Source organism: Pinus tabuliformis, chromosome 2_2 (genome assembly GCF_031772625.1).
Source record: "Pinus tabuliformis cultivar Carrire ecotype Pingquan chromosome 2_2, CPIR1, whole genome shotgun sequence".
In the NCBI taxonomy this organism is placed as follows: domain Eukaryota; kingdom Viridiplantae; phylum Streptophyta; class Pinopsida; order Pinales; family Pinaceae; genus Pinus; species Pinus tabuliformis.
In genome coordinates, this window is record NC_142300.1 from 634,007,360 (window position 1) to 634,030,819 (window position 23,460).

The following is a 23,460-nucleotide window of genomic DNA, read 5'->3' on the forward strand; positions in this document are numbered from 1 at the left end:
GTGGAAGGACGAATTTAACCCTTCCGACGACCTTACAAAACTTTCTCAGTATGCCGGAGCTTATTCGGCAGCCACCATGGATAAGGCCTCGAAAGTAAGAAATTTACTTAAGGAAAAAGAGCAAACAGTTGTTTCATTGCAGTCACAGGTGTCTGAAGCACAACAAAAAATAGAACAATTAGAACAACAACTATCAATACAGCGGCAGACAAACAGCCAATTAAATGAGAAATTGCTCAAAGAGAAACAGGATAGACTTGAGCGCAGTACAGAAACAAAGGAAATTTTCTAAAGCATTGGCCAGATTAAAGGCGATGAATGAACAAATGAGCAAGACTAAGGATGAGCAAATCGCTCAACTGTTACAAGAAGTAGAAAAGTTCAAGAGTCTTCCTCAAGTAGCAGAGTTAAGAACCGAAGCTCTACAAATCAATAAGGCATTGATTACACGGCTAAAACTGCTATGTCATAACATTTCTTTGGTTGAGCCTCTTTATGAGATTACTACATCAATAGTTGATAATTCAGTTGATGCCAGGCAGGATTTAGAACATGCCTATGAGATCTTAACCAGATTTCTTTCTTGGCAAGACTCCAGTGAAGGACATGCCACGAATCTGCCCAAAATTCTAGAATCACACAAAGACATCCTTTTCCTAGAATGGCAAACACAACTGATGAAAGCAGAGAGAGAGACCTGAAGATGTCAATTATCTACCAGTAATTTAATTGAATTGGTCAATGACACTCTATATCTCTCTAACATGATTTCACAGTGCAATCCAGGAAAATTGATGTCGACCAAAGCCTTGGAACAAACATGCAATCAAGAATTGGAAAAGAATGGAAGACTAATTGCTGGCATCCAAAGTTTAACTTGGGATGCCTTTTGGTTTTTCTTAATTAAACCATACAGTCAGAGGGCTACACTCAAGTGTTTAACTGATGCCATCAGTTGCATGATTCCCAAGATCCATGATGCCATATATTCATCCCAACTGCATTCTCATCTAAGTCACCCTCCAGAATTGCAACCGATGCTTGCTATCTACCAGCTCAAGCTGAAGAGAGATCGTCAGAAACAATGAATCATACTGTTGACTAAGAAAAGGCCGATTTTAAGGAGATATTTATAATTTAGTTGTACCAATTAATAGCATTTTTATTTTGTAATTAGTTAGCGTAATTAGTATTTATAGGCCCTTTCATGCATTTAGAAAGGGTCCTCAGTTTTTGTATAAAATCAAATCAGTAAGTCACTCTATTGTGCTTCTGATCTATTTTCTTTATGAAGACTGGGCCAGTATTCTGAATTTTAACGAAGAAAGCTTTGATGACATGTGCACTATTGTCTTTTGTGGAAGTGTTTCTAAGTTAGAAGAAGGAATTTGAATGCGATTGATATCGGGAGTGATCCAAATAACATATGGTACTATTATCTATGCTCTCGTGTCATTCTTTTATGTGAATTGGCATTTTTTTAAATCTTGCTATCATTGAATATATATATGTCTTTTAACAACAATCCTTGTACTTTTCACTATTGAATGTCTAAGGATTGTTATTCTTTCAATCATATCTATGTCTATGATATATATGAGGAATAGTGTAATAATGTTTGCTTGATTGCTTTGTTCAACTATTTGGGCTTAGTAATTATCATATGAATAAATATCTTTGTTTACCAACAGAGTCATCTATATGCCTATTTGTGGATGAACACCATCAAAAGTTACGCTAAAAGCAAAAATTTCCCGAGATAGAATAGTTGTTTATAATTTTACTTTTAGATTAAAGCATTCATCCATTACCATTAGACACTATAGAATCAACCATTTATCCATCCTACTTACCAATCATTGGGAAACTGGTCCCATTATATCCAGTTGGAGCCACCACACCAAACGGAAAACGAGTTGCTTTTAAGGCCCAGATCGGGTGGTTATCCCCGATGTTGTTGCAGCGATTTTCGAGGCATCAACAGAGGGAAAAGAATATAATTATTTTTTTGCTTGTATTTTTGGCTTATCTCCTTATAGGTTTACTCAAATTTCAAGTGTAGACACTCGTTGGATGCAAAATTAAGGTTCACATCCAACGAGTACCCATTGTGCATACTTTTGAGAAGATCCACATTGATAAAAATTGAAGATATATTAAAACAACACATTTTTTAATGTATCTTCAATTTTTATCAATGTGGATCTTCTCAAAAGTATGTATAATGGGTACTTGTTGGATGTGGAGTTTAATTTTGCATCCAATGAGTGTCTACACTTGAAATTTTAATAAACCTATAAGGAGGTAAGCCAAAAATACAATTAAAAATAGTTTTTATTTTTTACCCCCAAAATATTTACATGTACCTCTTTTTAAATTTAAAGGAATTTGATTGGTTTACATATTTTGACATGGAAATTACCTGAAAATTTCATGGGCACTTTTAGGCTGAAATTTCCTCTAATGTTCGATACTCTTTGAGGATGAGGTAAGGCATCCAATAGGTAAGAATAGTCAAAGAAGAAATTCCATGAGGATGTGTTAATCCAATATAGGCATGGTCCTAGAAGGGCATACCTTGTGAACATCTAGATGGGGTATGTGTCTTGAGAGACAATGATGAAGGTGTTTATTAGTCATTGTATCCCCAACATTATGTTATGTTCCTGTGGAGAGACAAAGTTATTAGTAAAGGCCTTGTTATATGACAATGTCAAATGATATGATGAGATGCATTAATATAAGCTTAATAAATATCTTATGAGATGGCTTACCAATCTGAATCTTCTTATGAAAATTATTTAGTATGAGAAAGCCGAAGTACCTTGTATGGATTATGAATACCTCCCTAGTTAAGAGGGAGCGTTGAAAAGTGTAACTAGGTTTCGTCTCATAATGTCTAATGTAATCATGATTTTATGTATTTGATGTAAATATAAAAATAAATTTTATTATTGTTATTTTTGTAGCATGGGTTTCATGCTCAAGATTATTTTATTTATAGGTCAAGAACCCATTGAATAATTCTAGGGATTTGTCATAAAGTATAGGAGTCAAAGAAGTCATTTGCATATGTAAAGACCCTATTGGGTATATTGTATCATGTCAAGAGATTTATTTGTGTAATAAAAAGTGTCATAAAGACCCTCCACGACCTATTCAAACTAAAAAAGTAAAGTCGGCCTACAAAGTTATGAAGTCGGCCTCAATAGAGCCATTCAACCGCCATGAAGAAGTATATATATATATACAAGATGTTTGACCTCATTGAAAGTGAATTCAAGAAGTTCATTGAAACCCAAGGAAGGCAATAAATACCTAGCAAAGAGAAGGAGAACAAAGAAAAGAAGGAAGTGAAGTTTTAAAAGACCATTTTTTGGTCATTATTCTTCACATGCGCGAAATCAGGACATCAAACCTATTGCAACAAGAACATAAATTGCAGTTGCCATTAGAAGTTGAGGTTTGGACTTAAAGGAATCAATTTGAAGCCAAATTTCTAAGGAGAAGGGAGATCCTCCAACAAAGAAGAAAAGAGAGCTATTTTATCATATTTCCCTCACTTGTGCAAGAAAGAGTTTCTGTCATAAAGAGATGCAATTGCAGTCAGAATCGCAAGTCCAAGATTTTTGGTCGAAGGAGAAAGTTGTAGTAGATAGAAGTCAAATTTGACTAACGTTGACTTTGTGAAGGAGAAGTTCAATCAAGGAGAGGTTTGAATTGGTCTTGGTGAAGTCTTGGTCTTGGGTCATAGGTCTTGGAATTCATCATATGGACATTCTATAAGAAGAAAAGAATTCTTGTGGGGTTTCCTCTCAAGAGAAGAGGTTTTCACCCTGGCTAGCAACCTACATTTTGTGTCCTTTTGCCTCATTGATCTTTATTGTTTGGTAGTTGTTTGATGATAAAGAACATAATAATAATCAAGCTAATAACAAGCACATCAAGTTAAGTAAAAGAACATCACAAGCAATTATGAAAATAAGAAAAATCACCTAATTGAGTTGCCCTTTATTTCTCAACATGAGAACCCCGACACATCCAAAATCTTGAAGCTTGATAGTTGTAACCTTTATTTTGAAAAAAAATTATTGAAATTTCTATTATTTTCTCAACCTATTAAGACTTAGTCACTATTGTAAACCTTATTTTACAGATTTCTTTGAATAAATTTCAAACATTTCAATCAAGAGTAATTTGAAGTGGGTTTGTTGACTTTATTGTTTCTAATTTTTGGTTTGCCATTAAATGCTCAAAAATTTGTTGGGCACTTAATCCTCATGATTAATATTTGGGTTAGTGTGTGTTATGGATATTAGTTATTAGAGTCTAAGAAAACTTGGAAACTGAATCCAATTGTATCGACATTGTATTTATATGTGCAATATCCATAAGACAAATTGAATTCACTTTCTAATTTGTGATTCCAATAGTGGTATCAAAGTAGTGGTTTATATGCTCTGATACCATTTTTGGAATCAGAAATTGGACAGTGAATTCAATTTGTATTACGAATATCGTACATATAAATACAATGTTGATACAATTAGATTCAGTTTTCAGGTTTTCTTGGACTCTAATAACTACTATCCATAACATGCACAAACCCAAATATTAATTATGAGGATTATGTTTTATCATAGCATTGGTTCAAGGAGTATTAGATCAGTGGTTTATCTACCTTGCTAATTAACTTGTGCCACTAGTTTTGTGGCCATCCTAGGCATTGGGCACTCCACTTTTCTCATAATTTAGTATTGAAATTAAGGTTAGAGGATTTTTTCCAATACATACCAAGGAGGTCACCCCATGTGTGAGACCTACTTCTTTTGTCTTGTATATAGGTTTTGTTCTTGTAGTCGCTTGTCCTGGAGTCGTTGTCATTGTTCGGATGGTGTGATCAGCCTATGTGGAATCATGTCCCTGTAGTTGTTGTCTACATGGCCATTGCTTGAATACAATAAAAGGTAGACGAAGTTGTATGCCTCTCATTGTGTCTTCGAACAACATTTTTTGGGTTGAAGTGCACTTGTCTATAAAACATTTGAAGTGCAGTAGTTGTCAAAGGTATTGGGGTCGTCGACATGTGATTGTAGATGTAGTAAATGAAGATAAATATTTCTAAAAGGTGTGCCAATTTATATTTGTACATGTGTTTCGTTTTCCGTGGGCTTCCCTGCAAGTACCTCATCATTAATAATGGGATCTGAAGAGTGGATGAGTGGAATGAAAACATCCTTATGACTAGTTGTTTTTATTTATTGATCCAATTACATGTAGATAAATCATAACAGGGAGCAAGAGTGTAATAGTCAAAATGACAACATTCGTTGTTGTCAAGATGATGATGTCCATGAATGTTCCCATGGGTTGAATCCATCAACCATGTAACGAAATTCTCATCTAAGTCATTGTTAATAGAATTAAGAGATTTTGCCAAGTTCGGGAAGCTTTGCAAGTGTTTGAAGTGAAAATTGCGGGCAGAGAAAGCGTTGACCATTATTTGATGATGAAGTTGGTGACTAGAAGGAAATCATTGCTTCGACTCACCATGACAGACTGGAATATGTTTAAGGAAGTACGAAAACGGAACTAATTAACTACTACAATTTTGGTGAAGTCATTGTTAAGGTACTTTAATTCTGTTTAAATTCTTCTTTGAATGTCTTATAAAGATGTGAAAATATTGTTTTGGCATGTTTATGAGATAGGAACATTCTCCACATAGTGGTTTGTGTGTGGTGAAAATGTATCAAAGATGATGCAGTGTTCACGTGATGAATGTCAATTGATTTGGCTAAGAAAACATTTAGGTTTTTCATCTTTGTCTCTTACACCTCCCATTAAAGTTGTGTAGTTGTTGAATATTAATCTAATTTGTTGTGGAGTGTTGCATCGAAAACCTATATCTGTGGAGCACTTCTTATACATAGAACTAGGATAAGTTGATTGTGGTCATTTAAACAGAGGCAATAATACATTTTTTATTTTTCATGCATGGAAAGTATTTCTAGGGTTTCATCGAAACGAAGACTTTTTATTTTTTCCAAGTTATAAAAGCTATTAGAATTGGGTGGAATAATAAAAAGTTTAGTCACATTAAATAGTGGGTAAAGGAACATATATTGTTTAAAGTAAAGTTCAATGATATGAGAGACTTATAATATTAGTTCAATAAATATGAGTTCAAGTATAGTTTTATAAAGTTGAATTCAAAAAGTCAGTGTATAAATTGAAGAGTCAAAGTCAAAGTTATGGTGTCCAAGTTTAAAATTAAAAGTGTATGATCAATGTTGTATTTGGAAGATGTGTGCATGACCGGTCGAATCTGACACTCGGTTAAATCATTGTAAATTCACTTGTATTGGGTGCATTTTCGGTGGTAGCCAACACCTTTTTTTGAAATTTGACTGCAAACAAAATGGCCAAACTTGAGGGAATTTAGAGTTACTAAACACTCTAATACCATATATTGTTCATGACAGTCCAAATCAACAAGGACATGCTATATAACATCTATACATGTTTACAAAATGCTCAAAGCAAAATTGAGTTTTTTGAGCTTGAGTCACAGTTACGCTAAGATGAACTTACGAAGAAGAATTGTGATTTTGAACTAGTTATTGTCTAGAACAATTCCATGTTCGAGCCTGACTCCCATCAACAGTCAAAGATCGATAAAAATGATGGAGATACTTCAAAGGTAGATTTGCATATAGATGTGAAAATTCAACCTGCACTTCCCAATACCTTCATTAGACCTTGGTAAGAAATTGTGCACAACAAAAATAGAACTAGTGTTGGATATGATAAAGATGTGTCTTTTCATGTTCCTGACTTTTCAAAGCCCATACAATTTTGTAGTGGTGGTTTTTTTCAAGATGATTTTGTTGTTGTTCTACAATCACAACAAATTGTTAAATGCCAACATTGTGACAAAGTTGGACATGAGAAAGATCATTGTTATGATCTTCATCCTTGTGAACATTGTGGAAAGAATAATCATCATTCAAACAAATGTTTCAAGCATAAGACTATTGCAAGAGAGAAAATTAATTTTGGATGGATTGCTTCTTGGGATTAGTCTAAAACTGCCAAGAAAATTTACAGGTCATACCACATGTTATGTTCAAGAGTATTGACCAACCTTGCAGTGAAGAGTACTTCATCTTCTCACTTTGTATCTAAAAGGGGGGAATTGATGGAATTGAGGGTCTGCTATAGGTTCGAAGATTTATTAATCGAGCTTGAGTCAAAGATAATAAGAGTTTACTGCTACAACATAGAGTTCGAGTTTGCAATCAAATTCAAGTTGTAGTTAGATCATAGATGAATTTGTGTTCTATGAGTTTTTATACTCTATGGGCATGATTGCATGTTTTTTTCATGTTGAGTTTTGGTTGGTGTGTTTTATCCTTAAAACACCACCTACATAGCTACTTCGCTTTTTGCTACATCAGTTTATGGTAAAGGAACACTTCCACTAGCAAAAGATGCCAAATTAGGAATTACTCCAAGAACTGCTTGATAGTTCAAATTTTGGTTTGTTTAGGAACTACTATGATAGTTCTAGAGTTAGTAGTCATCTTTGAACCAACATTGGTTGAGACGTTGATTTCTCCCATCTTTTGGTTTGTGGTAATCCTTGAAAACCATTTCTGAGAGGCATACAACCCTTGGTTGTGATGCATTTTTTTGCATTTTTTCTCTCATTCTTTGACTTTGATACATCCATTCAGATTAAGCGGGAATGTTAGACACCTAATCCTTGTGATTTAGATTTAAGTTAGTGTGTGTTATGGATATTAGTTATTAGAGTTAAAAAAACCCAGAAACTAAATCCAACTATATCAACATTGTATTTATATGTATGATATTCATTATACAAGTTGAATTCACTTTCCAATTTGCAATTCCAACAAAATTTTGTCTAAAATTAATAATAATATTTGTTAAATTTTTATATTTTACTTTATTATTAGCCTAATTTAAATTTTGTAAAAATAAAATTGTGTTTTGAAATTTTTTATGTAGTCAAAGATATATATATATATATATATATATATATATATATATATATATATATATATATATATATATATATATATATATATACATATATATATATATATACATATATATATATATATATACATATATATATATATATATATATATATATATATATATATATATATATATATATATATATATATATATATATATATATATATATATAAAATCTACCCCTAAATTGTATCACCAAATTATAAAAAAATTGAGAAGGTCAACTTTACTAAAATAATATAGTTAAATGTGAAAATAACAAAAACTTGTATATCCAAATCTGCAACCAATTTAAGAAAGTACAAAGAAAATTTTAGTACTTTGTTAAAAGTATTATCAATCAAGTTTTAAAATTCACATGAAATGGTTTAAAAAATTGTAATTTCAGTACTGCGTTCACAATATTATCAAGTTTTAAAATTACATGAAATGGTTTAAAAAAATTATTTTCTAAGTAATTTATAGAAAGCTTTTCTTTAGAAAACTGTCAGGTTAGGAGGTAACTCCTTAAATGAAATTATATTGTTCATTATTATATACAAGAGGAAGTGGCTATTCAGTTTCATCTCCCGATGACTCTCCATTTCCTCTATTATTTATTTACACTAATTACAGTTGTTCACCCAATCCCTATGATTACGTGTCAACATTCCCTGCTTTAATCTGAAGGGGTGTTGGTGATTCCAAGCATCATTCTGAATCTTTCAAGTTTTTCTCTTCTAAGCCCTTTGGTGAAGATGTCTACACTCTGCTCATTAGTGGAGTAATGGAAAAGATGGATTGTTTTGGCCTCAGCATGATGTCAATCAGATGATATTTTGTATTGATGTGCTTCGTTCGATCATGGAACTTTGGGTTCTTGGCCAACTTTATTGCTGAGGTATTGTCAATCATGAGTGGAGTCTATTTTACTTGTTTTACTTATAAATCTTCCAGAATTTTCCTGAGCCACACAATTTCTTTTTTTGCCTCAGCTGCTACCACATATTCTGTCTCTGTTGTGGAATCTGTTGGAAGTGATTGTTTGTGTGATTTCTAGGAGACAGCTCCTGATCCAAGACTCATAGCATAACCCAAAGTAGATACCCCAATTTCTTTGTCTCCATCGAAGTCTGAATCAGAGTATCCAATCAAGCTGAAGTCACCCACCTTTGTATACTTCAGTCCAAAGTCTTGAGTTCCCTTCAAGTACTTTAGAACTCTTTTTGCAGTAGACCAATGTCCCTCACAAGGCTTTTGCATAAACCTGGAGAAGATTCCAAAAACAAACGAAATGTCTGGTCTGGTAGTAGTCAGGTAGTTGAGATATCCTACAAGCTATCTATACTTTGTTGCATCCTCAAATTCCTTTCCTTTAATGAATGTGAGCTTTAAGTTTTGTTCCATAGGAGTAGTCAGAGGATTGCATTCAATCATGCCAAACCTATTCAACAGATCTCCAATGTACTTCTTTTGAGAAAGTAATATGGACTTCGAATGTTGAGTTACTTCAATACCAAGATAATAATGAACATAGCCCAATTCAGTGATTTCAAAACCTTTCCTCAATTCCTTCTTTACAGATGCAATGTAGCCTTCATTGTTCCCTGTCATCAAGAGATCATCTATATATACCACAAGATATACAACTGTTTTTCCAACCTTCTTGACAAACAAAGTTGCATTATCAAGATCATAATGTTTGAAATTGAGTTTTAGAAGATGCTAAGTTGGTTTTTCATACTAGGCTCACGGTGCCTGTTTAAGGCCATACAAGGATTTCACAAGTTTGCATACTTTATGTTCATGTCCTTTCACAGCAAATCCTTTAGGCCGAGACATAATTTTTTTTTCTCTTTTAGATCTCCATTCAAGAAAGTAGTTTTTACATCCATTTGATGGACTTTCCAACCGTTCTGAGCTGCTAGGGCAAAGAGTGTCTGGATGGTAGCCCATTTTGGTGTGGAGGCAAAAGTCTCCTCATAATCAACCCCTTCCTTCTGTGCAAAACCTTTTGCCACAAGCCTGGGTTTGTGCTTATCAAGTGAGCCATTAGCTTTATACTTGTTCTTGTAGACCCACTTGCACCCAATTGATTTGGTTCCAAATGGAGGATCAACTAGCTTCCAAGTGCCATTCTTTATCAAGGCATCATACTCCTTTTGCATTGCTTCTTTCCATTCATCATGGGAAGCAACTTCTTTGAAGGAATTTGGTTCAAAATATATAGGCAAATTCAATTCACAATAATAAGAAACATCCATATCAATAGGTGAATCAAAGTCATCTACATCACCTCCATTTTGTTGTGTTAAATTTCTAGTTCCTATCCTTCCAACCTCATCAGGATGAACACTTTCAAGTGTCTTTTTTAGCCACTTTGGGGGACCCTTCTGAGATGGTCCAGGCTGCTCTGTTGATTGAGTTGGGACTAAATCAATATTGAGTCTCCCAATTCTGTCAATCACATCACTCAAAGTATCATCCATTGTTGGAGTTTCATGCAAGGGATAGAGTGATTTAGAAGAAGATTCCATAGGTTGATCTAGTATAGAAATCCCCCCTTCAAGATGTGAAATATGATTATCAAATTCTTTAAATGATTTTTCATTTGCGAATCTATCCAAGCGATCAAGTTGTCGCTCAACAACATTGTCAGTTTTGGATGATTCAAGAGAGATTACATCTCTAGATACAACAAACTTTTTATTGACTTCATCATAGAGATGACATGCTTTGGATGTGTTTGAATACCCCAGGAAGATACACTTACAACTTCTTGCACCAAGTTTGTTTCTATGTACCTTTGGTATCAAGGCATAACATGTGGAACCAAAAACCCTGAGATGATTTGTCGAAGGAATATGCCCATACCACATTTCATAAGGAGTCTTGTTTCTAATAGCATTAGATGGACATCTATTTTTTACATATACAACACATTGAACTGCATCAGCCCAAACCATCAATTTTACATTTTTGAAAAAAATCATGGAGCACACCATATTTAATATTGTCTTATTCATTCTTTCAGCTACTCCGTTCTGTTGGGGATTATAAGGCGTAGTTGTTTGATGTTTGATCCCATGTTGGCAAAGATAGTTTTCAAATTCATTTGAAGTGTATTCTTTTCCATTATCAGTGGGAATAGAACCAATATGAGATTATGCATCATTTTCAATCCATGTATAAAAGTCCTTGAATGTTTGAAAAACATCATATTTTTTCTTCAATAAATAAACCCAACACATTATGGTGTAGTCATTAATAAATGTCATCACATATTTATTTCCATTTGCAGAAGGAATAGGCATTGGACCACATAAATCTGAATGAATGAGTTCAAGTTTTCTATGTGCTCTAGAATGTGAATCTTGAAAAGATTGTTTGCTATGCTTTCCTAGAATGCAAGGATCACATTGCTTAAGTTTCCTAGGAATTGTAGGCAAACCAGTAACACCATTTTGCTTCAACAAGCGAAGGTTGTCATAGTTCAAGTGTCCAAATCTAGCATGCCATAATAAACTTGATGGAAATGTACCTTCTTCATAACGAGAGTTATATGAGAAATTTTGTCCACAAGCAGAGGTACCCTGCAGCTTGAGAAACCTTTATTCTTCTATTCCCATCATGACAAGTGAGTGGTGTGATGCTTTTCTCACCTCAACCTTGCCATCAAACATATGAATGGAGTTTCCTTACTGGCGGATATGGACTAAGGACAACAATTTTCTCCTCAGCTGTGGGAGATATAAAACATGATGCAGAAGAAAGTTTGGAAGACCAAGTAATTTAACCCTGATTGTGCCAAGCCATGATGGCTTGATTTTTGATTTGTCTACCAAGTATACTACTCCATCAACATTGTCAGTAAATTCTTCAAAAAAATATCTTCTAAAAGTCATGTGGCAAGTTGCTCCTGAATCAAGCAACCAATCATTTTTCGAAGAAGCAAGTGAAGCATTAAATAAGTCTTCATTTACTCCAATATTACAGTGTGCCACAACATAGTGAGCAGATTCAGGTGCTTTACCTTTCTCTTTGTCATTAATTTTACCTTTCAGTTGGTTTCTTTCCTGCTCAATTCTGTCCCAAGGCAACTTGCATGTGGATGCATCATGTGATCCATCTCTTTTGCGACGTATGCAATGTAAATTTGACTTTTCTCTTTGAGAGTGTCTGCCCCCCTTGCCTCTAAATTTTTTTCCTCTTCCTCTTCGAAAACCTCTTCCTCTCGAAGGCTCTAGAGCAAGATTCTTCTTTCTATGTGCAAGACACACAACCTCTTCAGAAGACTAAGGAGTTGTCTTCTTCCCAAAAGCTTTCTCTCTTTCAGCAAATTTTTTCACAAGAAAGTCAAAGATAATATCTTTGAGGTTTCCATTTGCTTGCAATGACTCAAGATAATTTGAGTAAGTGGACTAAAGTGCCTTGAGAAAAGCTATTAGAGGAATGTCCAATTCAACATTAGTGATTTTGATATCACGCATAATAGATTTTACTTCTGATGCAAGAGCAAGAGGATCATCATTTTGTAATTCAAGGGTGAACAATTTAATCATGAGTTGAACAACTTCAAGTGCAAAGTGTGAGCCATATAGTTCCTTCAATTTTTGTAAGGCTTCGAAAGCATTTGAAAATGGTGAAATATGGTGACTCACCTCTTCATTTACTGATGTTTCAATCAATGCATAATCCTTGTTGTTCTTATTTTCCCAAATAGCGAATTCCTTATCTGAGGTAGGTTGTTCTGGCTCTTTGTCTCCATCTCCAACACACACTCCTTTCCACATCTCATTAAAAATGAGAGTGTGTTTAATCTTTCGAGACCACTCAGAATAGTTCTCCTTCCCATTGAGAACCACTCCCACAATAGATATCAATGAGTGAATTTGAAAAATGTACTCAAACACCACAACACCTTCAGGTTTTGACCAAGCTCTCACATTGATTCTTCAATCGTTTTGAACTTTCCAAAAGCAACGTCTCAACGTAGTGATACGACCCCTTCAACAGTAAGATTACTGTTGAATATGACATGCAATAACACACTTCAACGAATGTATTCAAGAATGAATGAGATTTGCAGGGTTTTGACAGAGATTTTAGCCTGCAAAAAATTTAGAATAAACGGATAGAATATGGCGGAGAAATTTGAAATATCAGGCCACACTACAGAAAACTAATTTGGGACCTGTGCTCTGATATCATGTCAGGCCAAGAGGTAATTCTTCAAATGAAATTGTATTGTTTATTTAGGTTGTTCATTATTATATACAAGAGGGAGTGACTATTCACTTTCATCTCCCGATGACTCTCCATTTCCTTTATTATTTATTTACACTAATTACAGTGGTTCACTCAATCCCTATTATTAGGTGTTAACATTTTTTTTGGGAAATATGATATCCAAGAGTAAAAATTTACGTATTCATATTTTAAGTAATTGTTTTTATTTTTTATAAAACCATTATATGGAAACCAAATTCTTGCTTAAAAGTAAAAAAAAGATATATTGAATAAGTCAAATTTAAGATGAACCACATTAATTAGTTCGGAACTTAGAGCCAACCCTTATAATGTAATTAATGGGAAATACTATTCTCTATATTTTTTCATGATTAAAACAAATAAATCTTTATATAAATTAAATATTAATATATTTTTTTAAATCAAGATATCTTTGTAGTGTGGAAATCAAAATTCTACCCTCTCATATTTACCAAATTTATTAAATAGTAGAAAATTCCAAAAAAATACATATTCTAAGCCGAAGCCATCTTGCTATCCAAAACGAGAGAGGTATATGTATCACAAAACTATCAAAATCAAAATACAACATATCATAAGAAGCCATTAAGTTGATCTAAACTTTCCGTTGGTCCTTTCCTCCTCAATTTCTTCTGCTGGAGTCACGATGTCCACGTGGAGACAACTAAGCTGACTTGTTTCCCAGCCCCCTACGTACAAGGCCGCACTGACGTGGCATCTTGAGTCCTTTCACTGTCCAAGAACCAGTGCAAAGAAAAACTGGAGCTGTTCAAAAGGAATCAGAGATCAGAGCTTCAAGACTCCCACGCCAAGTTATGCGCACAGGCCCCAGTAAAGAACCTGTGAAAGAATCCCTCTATTCCCTCGACCAAACTAATCACCGTGACTTGCTTGAGGCAATAAGTACCCGAGAAAGAGAAATTAAATATAAGCCACCACCTCAGTTCGACAGAATCTCACCACTGAAACCGCCAGACGCACCTGAGAAGGAATATCTAAGCATAAAACACCACCACAACCCTGGGATTAAAGGAATATCACCCTAGAGACCACTAGACTCAACACAATTGACCCAAAACCAAAGATCAAACTTAAATAGGGGATATATAGGAATATCACCCTAGAGACCGTTAGACTCAACACAATTGACCCAAAACCAGAGATCAAACTTAAATAGGGGATATATATATATATATATATATAGCCCCCTCCGCCAATGCAACCAGAGATAATGGGACAAGCTCAACCCAACCCAGACATAGCCTCAACCTCGGAGAGAAGAACAGAAACCCATGCAAACCCATGGTCTGTGAGTTAGGGATACAACAACTAGCCCAGTGCATACGACACAATACACTCCCTAATGCGAACCATAAGATGTTAGAAATCTGCTATTAGAAACTGCAAATGGCTCATTTACTTTTAACGTTATGCAGTTTCTAATCTTATTGTGACGTTATGCAGTTTCTAAATCTGCTATTAGAAACTACAAATGGCTCATTTAGTTTTAACGTTATGCAGTTTCTAATCTTAAATGTGACGTTATGCAGTTTCTAATCTTAATGTGACCCGATTAATTAAGTCATAAATAGATCATTCTATAATTAAAGCATTAGATCTGTGATTAATCTTAAGTGTTGAATTGGTATATGATGGACGTACCAGATTTAGAGTTAAATGATATATAAAGGATTGGGTCCTCTCTCTCCCGGCCATGAGTCGCATTCTTCTCCATTAAGAAACGCATAAAGAAATAGGGTTAGAGAGAGAAACCGAATTCTGAGAAGAAGAGTAACCGTCAGGAGTCAGAAGAAAGTATATGGCAGCCATTACATCTTCCGCTGTTAATCAAGGTATGTCATCTTAAACAATAGATCATATTAAGTTTTGTTTGTGAAATATTCGGTATTGATGATCTTTGGGCTATTAATTGAATTGTTCATAATTAATCAAGAAAGATCTCAGAGATAAAAATATATTTTACATTTGGTATCAGAGCCACCAATCAATAACTGAATATTTCCTATGATTGCAATTGATCTGTTCTGTGCTTTACTCATGATGTTAATCAAATCCTGCGCATGCTTCACAACGAAACTAATCAAGATTCGTTTCGCCCATCGTGGGTTAAAGTTTACTAGTAAAAAGTAATTGTTCTGTGACTGTTTGTTTTGCATAAAGTATGTGTTATAAATCATTTATGCACATGAGATTTATGATTTTGTTAATCACCAAAGTGGTCAAAATCAGAATAATCATTTAGTGCATAAGTGACATAATGATTATTGATAGAAATTGCCAGTTATAATAATACCAATTAAAACTGGCGTCACTAATGATAGAACCTGAGAACTTACCCAAAGGAAAGTCTTGTTCTATAACTAGTTGACATGATGAGGTTTAATAAATATTTTGATTAAATAAATATTGATCATCCAAAGATGTCAGTTCTATTTAATTGAATATATTTATTACCTACTTATGTTTTGGTATTTAATTATGTTAAGTATAAGATAGTATCTACCCAAAGGAGTGCTATATTATACTATTATGTCTACATCTGAATCGCGTTAGTTATGAGCTTATAGTTATTTCATTTTTTAATTTGCAGGAGTTCCCATGAATACACATGCTTCATCTGTTACATTGTTCACTGGTGTTAATTTTTCTGAATGGAGAGAACAAGTCAATTTCCATTTAGGTGTTCAGGATCTTGACTTGGCACTCCTTGAGGATAAACCTGCTGCTCTTACAAAAGATAGTACTGAGGCAGAAAAATTACACCATAAAGCATGGGAACGCAGTAACAGATTGAGCCTTATGTTTATTAAGATGACTGTTGCTAACAACATCAAGTCAACAATTCCACAAACAGAAAGTGCTAAGGAATATATGCAGTCTGTGGAAGAGCGTTTTCGTTCAGCTGATAAGTCACTCGCTGGTACTCTTATGGCAGAACTCACGACCATGAAGTTTGATGGGTCGCGAACTATGCAAGAGCACATTATAGAGATGACTAATCTTGCAGCAAGGTTAAACTCCCTGGGACTTACAGTAGAGGATTCTTTTCTTGTCCAGTTCATCCTGAACTCGCTACCTTCTGAATATGGACCTTTTCAGATTAACTATAACACTATAAAGGATAAGTGGAATGTTAATGAATTGGCCAGTAGACTTGTTCAGGAAGAAGGACGTTTGAAAAATCAAGTGAATCACTCAGTAAGTTTTGTGAGTAATAAAGCTGGTAAAGAAAAGAAAGGAAAATCAAGTCATTTCAAGAAGAAAAAGGCACCTGCTAAGAATGGGCAGGATAAGGAAAAGAAGGAACTAAAGGATGTTCAATGTCATTTCTGTAAAAAGAAAGGACATTATCAAAGTGACTGTCCGAAAAGGAAAGCTTGGTTCGAAAAGAAAGGTAATTATCTATCTTTCGTATGTTTTGAATCAAATTTAGTTGAAGTTCCTATTAATACATGGTGGCTTGATACTGGTGCTACAATTCATGTTTCCAATAATATGCAGGGATTTCTTACGATCCGAACCATAAATCCAAATGAAGATCGTTTTCTCTTTATGGGAAACGGAATGAAATCTTCAATTGAAGGCATTGGGACTTATCGTCTAATTCTAGAAAGTGGATATGTATTAGACTTATACAGTACCCTTTATGTACCTTCATTATCTAGAAACCTTATTTCCGTAAGTAAGTTGGATATTTCTGGTTTTAGATGTATGATTGGATCTAGTTGTTTTGATTTATATAAGAATACTGATAATGTTGGTTCTGGTATTCTAATTGATGGTTTATATAAATTGAAACTGAATGACACTTATGCGAATTCCTTGTTGAATGTAGTAAATAATGTTGGATGTAAACGTAGCATGTTGAATGAAAATTCTGCTTTCTTGTGGCATAAAAGACTAGGTCATATATCCAAAGAAAGAATGATGAGATTAGTAAGTAATGAAATTTTGTCAAATTTGGACTTTAGTGATCTAGAATTATGTGTGGATTGTATTAAAGGTAAACAAACCAAACATAATAAGAAAGGAGCCACTAGAAGCAGCCAGCTTCTTGAAATAATACACACTGATATTTGCGGACCTATGGACACTCCAGCCTTTAATGGAGAAAAGTATTTCATCACTTTTATTGACGATTTTTCCCTTTATGGTTATGTCTATTTGCTTCATGAAAAATCTCAATCTGTGAATGTCCTTGAGACGTTTGTAAAGGAAGTTGAGAGGCAATTAGATAAAAAGGTGAAAATCATAAGGTCTGATAGAGGTGGTGAATATTATGGTAAATATAATGAGTCAGGCCAGTGTCCAGGTCCATTTGCAAAATTCCTCGAAATTCATGGCATATGTGCGCAATACACAATGCCAGGTACACCACAGCAAAATGGTGTAGCAGAAAGGCGCAATAGGACGTTAATAGATATGATTAGGAGTATGATGTCAGATTCTACACTACCTAAGAATTTGTGGTCGTATGCTCTCAAAACAGCTAATTATTTGTTGAATAGGGTTCCTAGTAAAGCTGTTCAAAAGACTCCTTTTGAGTTATGGACTAACAGGAAACCTAGCTTAAGACACCTGCATGTTTGGGGTTGTCCAGCGGAAGCGAGAATTTATAATCCACATGAAAAGAAATTAGATTCTCGAACGATCAGTGGGTATTTTTTAGGTTACCATGAGAAATCTAAAGGGTATGTGTTTTACTGTCCTAATCATAGTCCAAGAATTGTAGAAACTGGTAATGCAAGATTCATTGAGAACGGTGAAGTCAGTGGGAGTACTAGAAGAGAAATAGTAGAAATAAAGGAAACAAGGGTAAATGTTACATTGCCTAGAATAGTTCCTCCATCTACTATTACTCCAAATGTTGTTCCAGCTGTTGTAGAACAGCATGATGATAATGAACAACATATAAATGAAGAAGTACTTCCTGAAGGAAATGACTTACATAATGCTGATATGCATGAACCTGTTGTAGAACAGCATGATGATAATGAACAACATATAAATGAAGAAGTACTTCCTGAAGGAAATGACTTACATAATGCTGATATGCATGAACCACAACAAGTAGCATTAAGAAGACCTCAAAGAATCGTAGGTCAGCTATTTCTAATGATTATGTGGTTTATATGCAAGAATCAGATTATGATATTGGAATCAATAAGGATCCAGTTTCGTTTTCACATGCTGTAGAAAGTAAAGAGTCAAAGGAATGGATTAATGCCATGAAAGAAGAACTGAAATCCATGCAACAGAATGAAGTTTGGGATCTCGTTGAGTTACCACATGGCTGTAAAAGAGTCGGATGCAAATGGGTTTTTAAAACCAAACACGACTCTAGTGGTAATATCGAATGGTATAAAGCTAGACTTGTTGCTAAGGGTTACACTCAGAAAGATGGTGTTGATTACAAGGAGACATTTTCTCCTGTTTCGAAAAAGGACTCACTAAGAATAATAATGGCATTAGTAGCTCATTATGATTTGGAGTTGCATCAAATGGATGTGAAAACAGCCTTTCTGAATGGAGATCTTGATGAGGATGTTTATATGGATCAACCTGAGGGTTTTTCTGTAGAAGGTAAAGAACAATTGGTGTGTAAACTTAAGAAGTCAATATATGGGCTTAAACAAGCATCCCGGCAATGGTATATTAAGTTCAATACCATTATTACATCTTTTGGTTTTAAGGAAAATACGGTTGACCACTGTATATACCAAAAGATCAGTGGGAGCAAGTTTATTTATCTGGTCCTTTATGTTGATGACATCTTGCTTGCTGCAAATAATTTAAGTATATTGCATGAGACTAAGGAATTTCTCTCAATGAACTTTGAAATGAAAGATATGGGAGAGGCATCCTATGTGATTGGAATAGAAATATTCCGTGATCGATCACAAGGAATATTGGGATTGTCTCAGAAAGGATATATCGAAAGGATTCTAGAGAGATTTGGAATGAGTAAGTGTTCACCTGGGACAGTTCCTGTACAGAAAGGTGATAAATTCAATCTCATGCAATGTCCTAAGAATGATGTTGAACGAAAGGAAATGGAATCAATTCCATATGCATCTGTTGTTGGTAGCCTAATGTATGCTCAAACCTGTACTAGACCGGATATCAACTTTGCGGTCGGTATGTTAGGGAGGTATCAAAGTAATCCAGGAAGGGAACATTGGCAAGCTGCAAAGAAAGTTTTGAGGTACTTACAAGGCACGAAAGATTACATGCTCATGTATAGAAGATCCAATGAATCGGAGGTGATTGGATATAGCGATTCAGATTTTGCTGGATGCATCGATACTAGAAAATCGACTTTTGGTTACCTGTTTATGTTTGCTCAAGGTGCCATATCATGGAAAAGTGCGAAACAGACTATCGTTGCTTCATCCACTATGGAGGCAGAATTTGCGGCATGTTTTGAAGCCACAATTCATGCATTATGGTTGCGGAACTTTATTTCAGGACTTGCGGTTGTCGACACCATTAGCAAGCCGCTGAAAATTTATTGTGATAACTCTGCAGCAGTATTTTTCTCAAAGAACGAAAAGTACTCTAAAGGTGCCAAACATATGGAACTGAAGTATCTTGTTGTGAAAGATGAGGTTCAGAAACAAAGAGTGTCAATCATGCACATCAGGACAGAACTTATGATTGCAGACCCTTTGACGAAAGGGTTACAACCAAGACAATTTAAGGAACATGTTCAAAGAATGGGTCTTGGTTGTATTAATAATAATTGATGTGTGACATTCTGAGCTCTTTTATGTGTTTCTGATATACAATTATGTGTCTCTTGTTTTAATGTAGTAGTACGTATTTTATGTAATTTTAAACAAGAAAGAGTCTTATAAGGATATTATGTTTAATCATTATGATATAAGACATTATGTGGACCATTATGCTGTTTTATATAAATTATGAGTATGAATTGATGGATTGCTGGTATTGTAGTATATGGAAGGGAATGCATTGAATTAATAGTGCACAACCGCCATAACTCTCAGCAATTTATCATAGTATGATGTTCAACACTTAATATTATGAATAGTCGGGTCAAGTGGGAGAATGTTAGAAATCTGCTATTAGAAACTGCAAATGGCTCATTTACTTTTAACGTTATGCAGTTTCTAATCTTAATGTGACGTTATGCAGTTTCTAAATCTGCTATTAGAAACTGCAAATGGCTCATTTAGTTTTAACGTTATGCAGTTTCTAATCTTAAATGTGACGTTATGCAGTTTCTAATCTTAATGTGACCCGATTAATTAAGTCATAAATAGATCATTCTATAATTAAAGAATTAGATCTGTGATTAATCTTAAGCGTTGAATTGGTATATGATGGACGTACCAGATTTAGAGTTAAATGATATATAAAGGATTGGGTCCTCTCTCTCCCGGCCATGAGTCGCATTCTTCTCCATTAAGAAACGCATAAAGAAATAGGGTTAGAGAGAGAAACCAAATTCTGAGAAGAAGAGTAACCATCAGGAGTCAGAAGAAAGTAGATGGCAGCCATTACATCTTCCGCTGTTAATCAAGGTATGTCATCTTAAACAATAGATCATATTAAGTTTTGTTTGTGAAATATTCGGTATTGATGATCTTTGGGCTGTTAATTGAATTGTTCATAATTAATCAAGAAAGATCTCAGAGATAAAATATATTTTACATAAGAACCCCAACCAACCACCCGAGAAGCAATTTAATGAAATACACCAGGGAGATTCAGGCCTTGAATTACTTACAAAAATATCTAACTCAAAAGAAGGAAACTGGGCAAGCCGATGAGCCCAGCTTACCTTAAGATCCTCCACAGTTCAAGAAGAATGTTGCCACTATACATCCGCTATTAAAGACTGCACCCTGAGCTCTTTCCTTCTGATGCTCTGCAGTTTTTTCACCGGCATAATGAACCTGGAAGCAGGGTCCCAAATCCTTCGAATTTTCTTGTATTCTCCCCCAGTAGTCCCACAAACCAAGCAGAACCACAAGCTATCATCATACCATAGTTTCGGAGGTTGACCCTTCTACCTTCCATACCTGCAGTGTACGAGCATCTATAGCTAGTGAAAAGGGATTAATAATTTTCACAACCTTGATTTCACTTTGAATCTTGCTTGAAATAGTATTACCATTGCCCCATTCCATTTTCACTTTTATTTGCTTTTGTTTTTGTTCAGTAAGACATGATAACAGTGGATTGAGGGGATTTCGTAAGACATGATAACAGTTGAGTGAGGGATTTCGTAAGCCACTTTTCTGATGTGGTTTAATAGGTTTCCCATAATCTTATTTATGGGAGGATCCTTTATCGGTGTGTTGGACGATTAGAAGAGAATTCCTTATCACAAAAAGAACATTAATTTCTTTAGCTAGAAAAAGGTTATATGCTTAATTATTTGTCATTTTTCCTAAACTTCATGAGTATTTCACTACTTTAGTTCCTTCAGAATCAAAGTACTTTAGTCCCTCTTGCTTCTCCTAGATTCTTTTTAAGGCATTGTCAAAGCTGAGGACAAATATTGAGAGATTAGTCTTCCATTTTGTGAAAGCTTCCTAAGAGAGTCAAAGTTTCCAATTTTCCTTTGAGGCTTTTTTCACTAGCCCTGAACCCAACTTAACTGCCTTTGGATGAGAAACATTTAAGATCCAAGTAGACTCTTGGGAAGCTAAAATTTGTGAGAGTCTATTTTATATTGATGATGGGCCCAAAATTCAGCACACAAGTGCAAAGTTTTCATTGTTGTTGATTGAGGAAGCACTTGAGTGTTGCTGAAAATGTTTTTATTCCTAGCTAAAAAGAACTTCCAGCAAAGGAACTTGGGAAAGGCTTCCCAAACTTGTTTACAAAAAGGTTTTGATTTAATCTACCTAAATATTTCATTGTCCAAGAAGAAAAGAGGACTTGGAACAAAGATGGCCATATAATTATGTCTATCAATGGGGAAGGTGTTGTAATCCATACATGTTTAATATAAGGGCATTCCAAAAAATATGTTGTATAGTTTCTTTTTTGTTTTTGCATAATTGACAATGTGGGGGACCTAGGCTGCCCTAATTTTGGAGATTTTTTGTAGTCAAAATCTTCTTATACACTAAAAGCTAGTAGAAGGAGTTGAGCTTAGGAAGGCTAGTTGGAAGCCAATTTTTTTCTCAACAATAAGATTTTGGAGGATCTCCTTGTAGAGATAGGAAAGAAGAATACCCTTCCTAAATTATGTACCCCAAAAATTTCCATCCTTGTTCATCTAGCACATCGTGCCTCGATGGGGAGAATCTTGTAAGAGCATTCTGAATAAGATGGGATAGACTTGAGGGGATGAATTCTAAATTCCAAACACTCCATCTACCTCAACGATCCCAATTGGAGGTGAGGGATAATTTTCTATATGCAACAAATACATTTTTAAGTGGCAATAGATCTCGATCCTTCTCTAAAGGGATATTTCTCATAATCATGTCTATCCAAATATTGTTTTTTTCTCCATTACCAGGCTTCTAAATAATTTTTTATTCGATGAGAGAGATGTAGTTCACAAACAACTTTCACACTAAGGATCATCCTCTAGGGGGAGAAAGCGCAACTAGGCAAGAATCACACCCAACAAGGAGATGTTTTGAACATAAATATCAACTTCCACTAGTCATCTTGTGAGGAGGAAAACACCATACTAGCTTTGCTCCAATTTCTTTGTTCACGAGCACTATGTCTTTGATACCAAGCCCCCCATGTGCTTTAGGATGCTAAGAAGTGGCACACTTTACTAGATGAAACTTTTTCGTTTTGGCCTTACCACCTTCTAATAAAAACTTATGAATTTCTTAGCCATTAGGGAGAGGATGTTGAGAGGGACCAATAATGTGGAAAATTGATAGAGTGGTTGTGATATAAGAACCGCTTTGATCAAGACAATACACTCGGTGAGGTTAAGCCAACGAGCTCCACATTGTGGGAGTTTTTATTTAAACTTTGAAACAATACTTCACAAGCCTACATTGAATGAGATTTCGAGCATATGGAGATGCCAAGGTATTTAAAGTCTTTCCATGTTTCCACAAATGAAAGTCCTAGGATCCTTGCAATCTACATTTGTTTTCTAGCACAAATATTCCA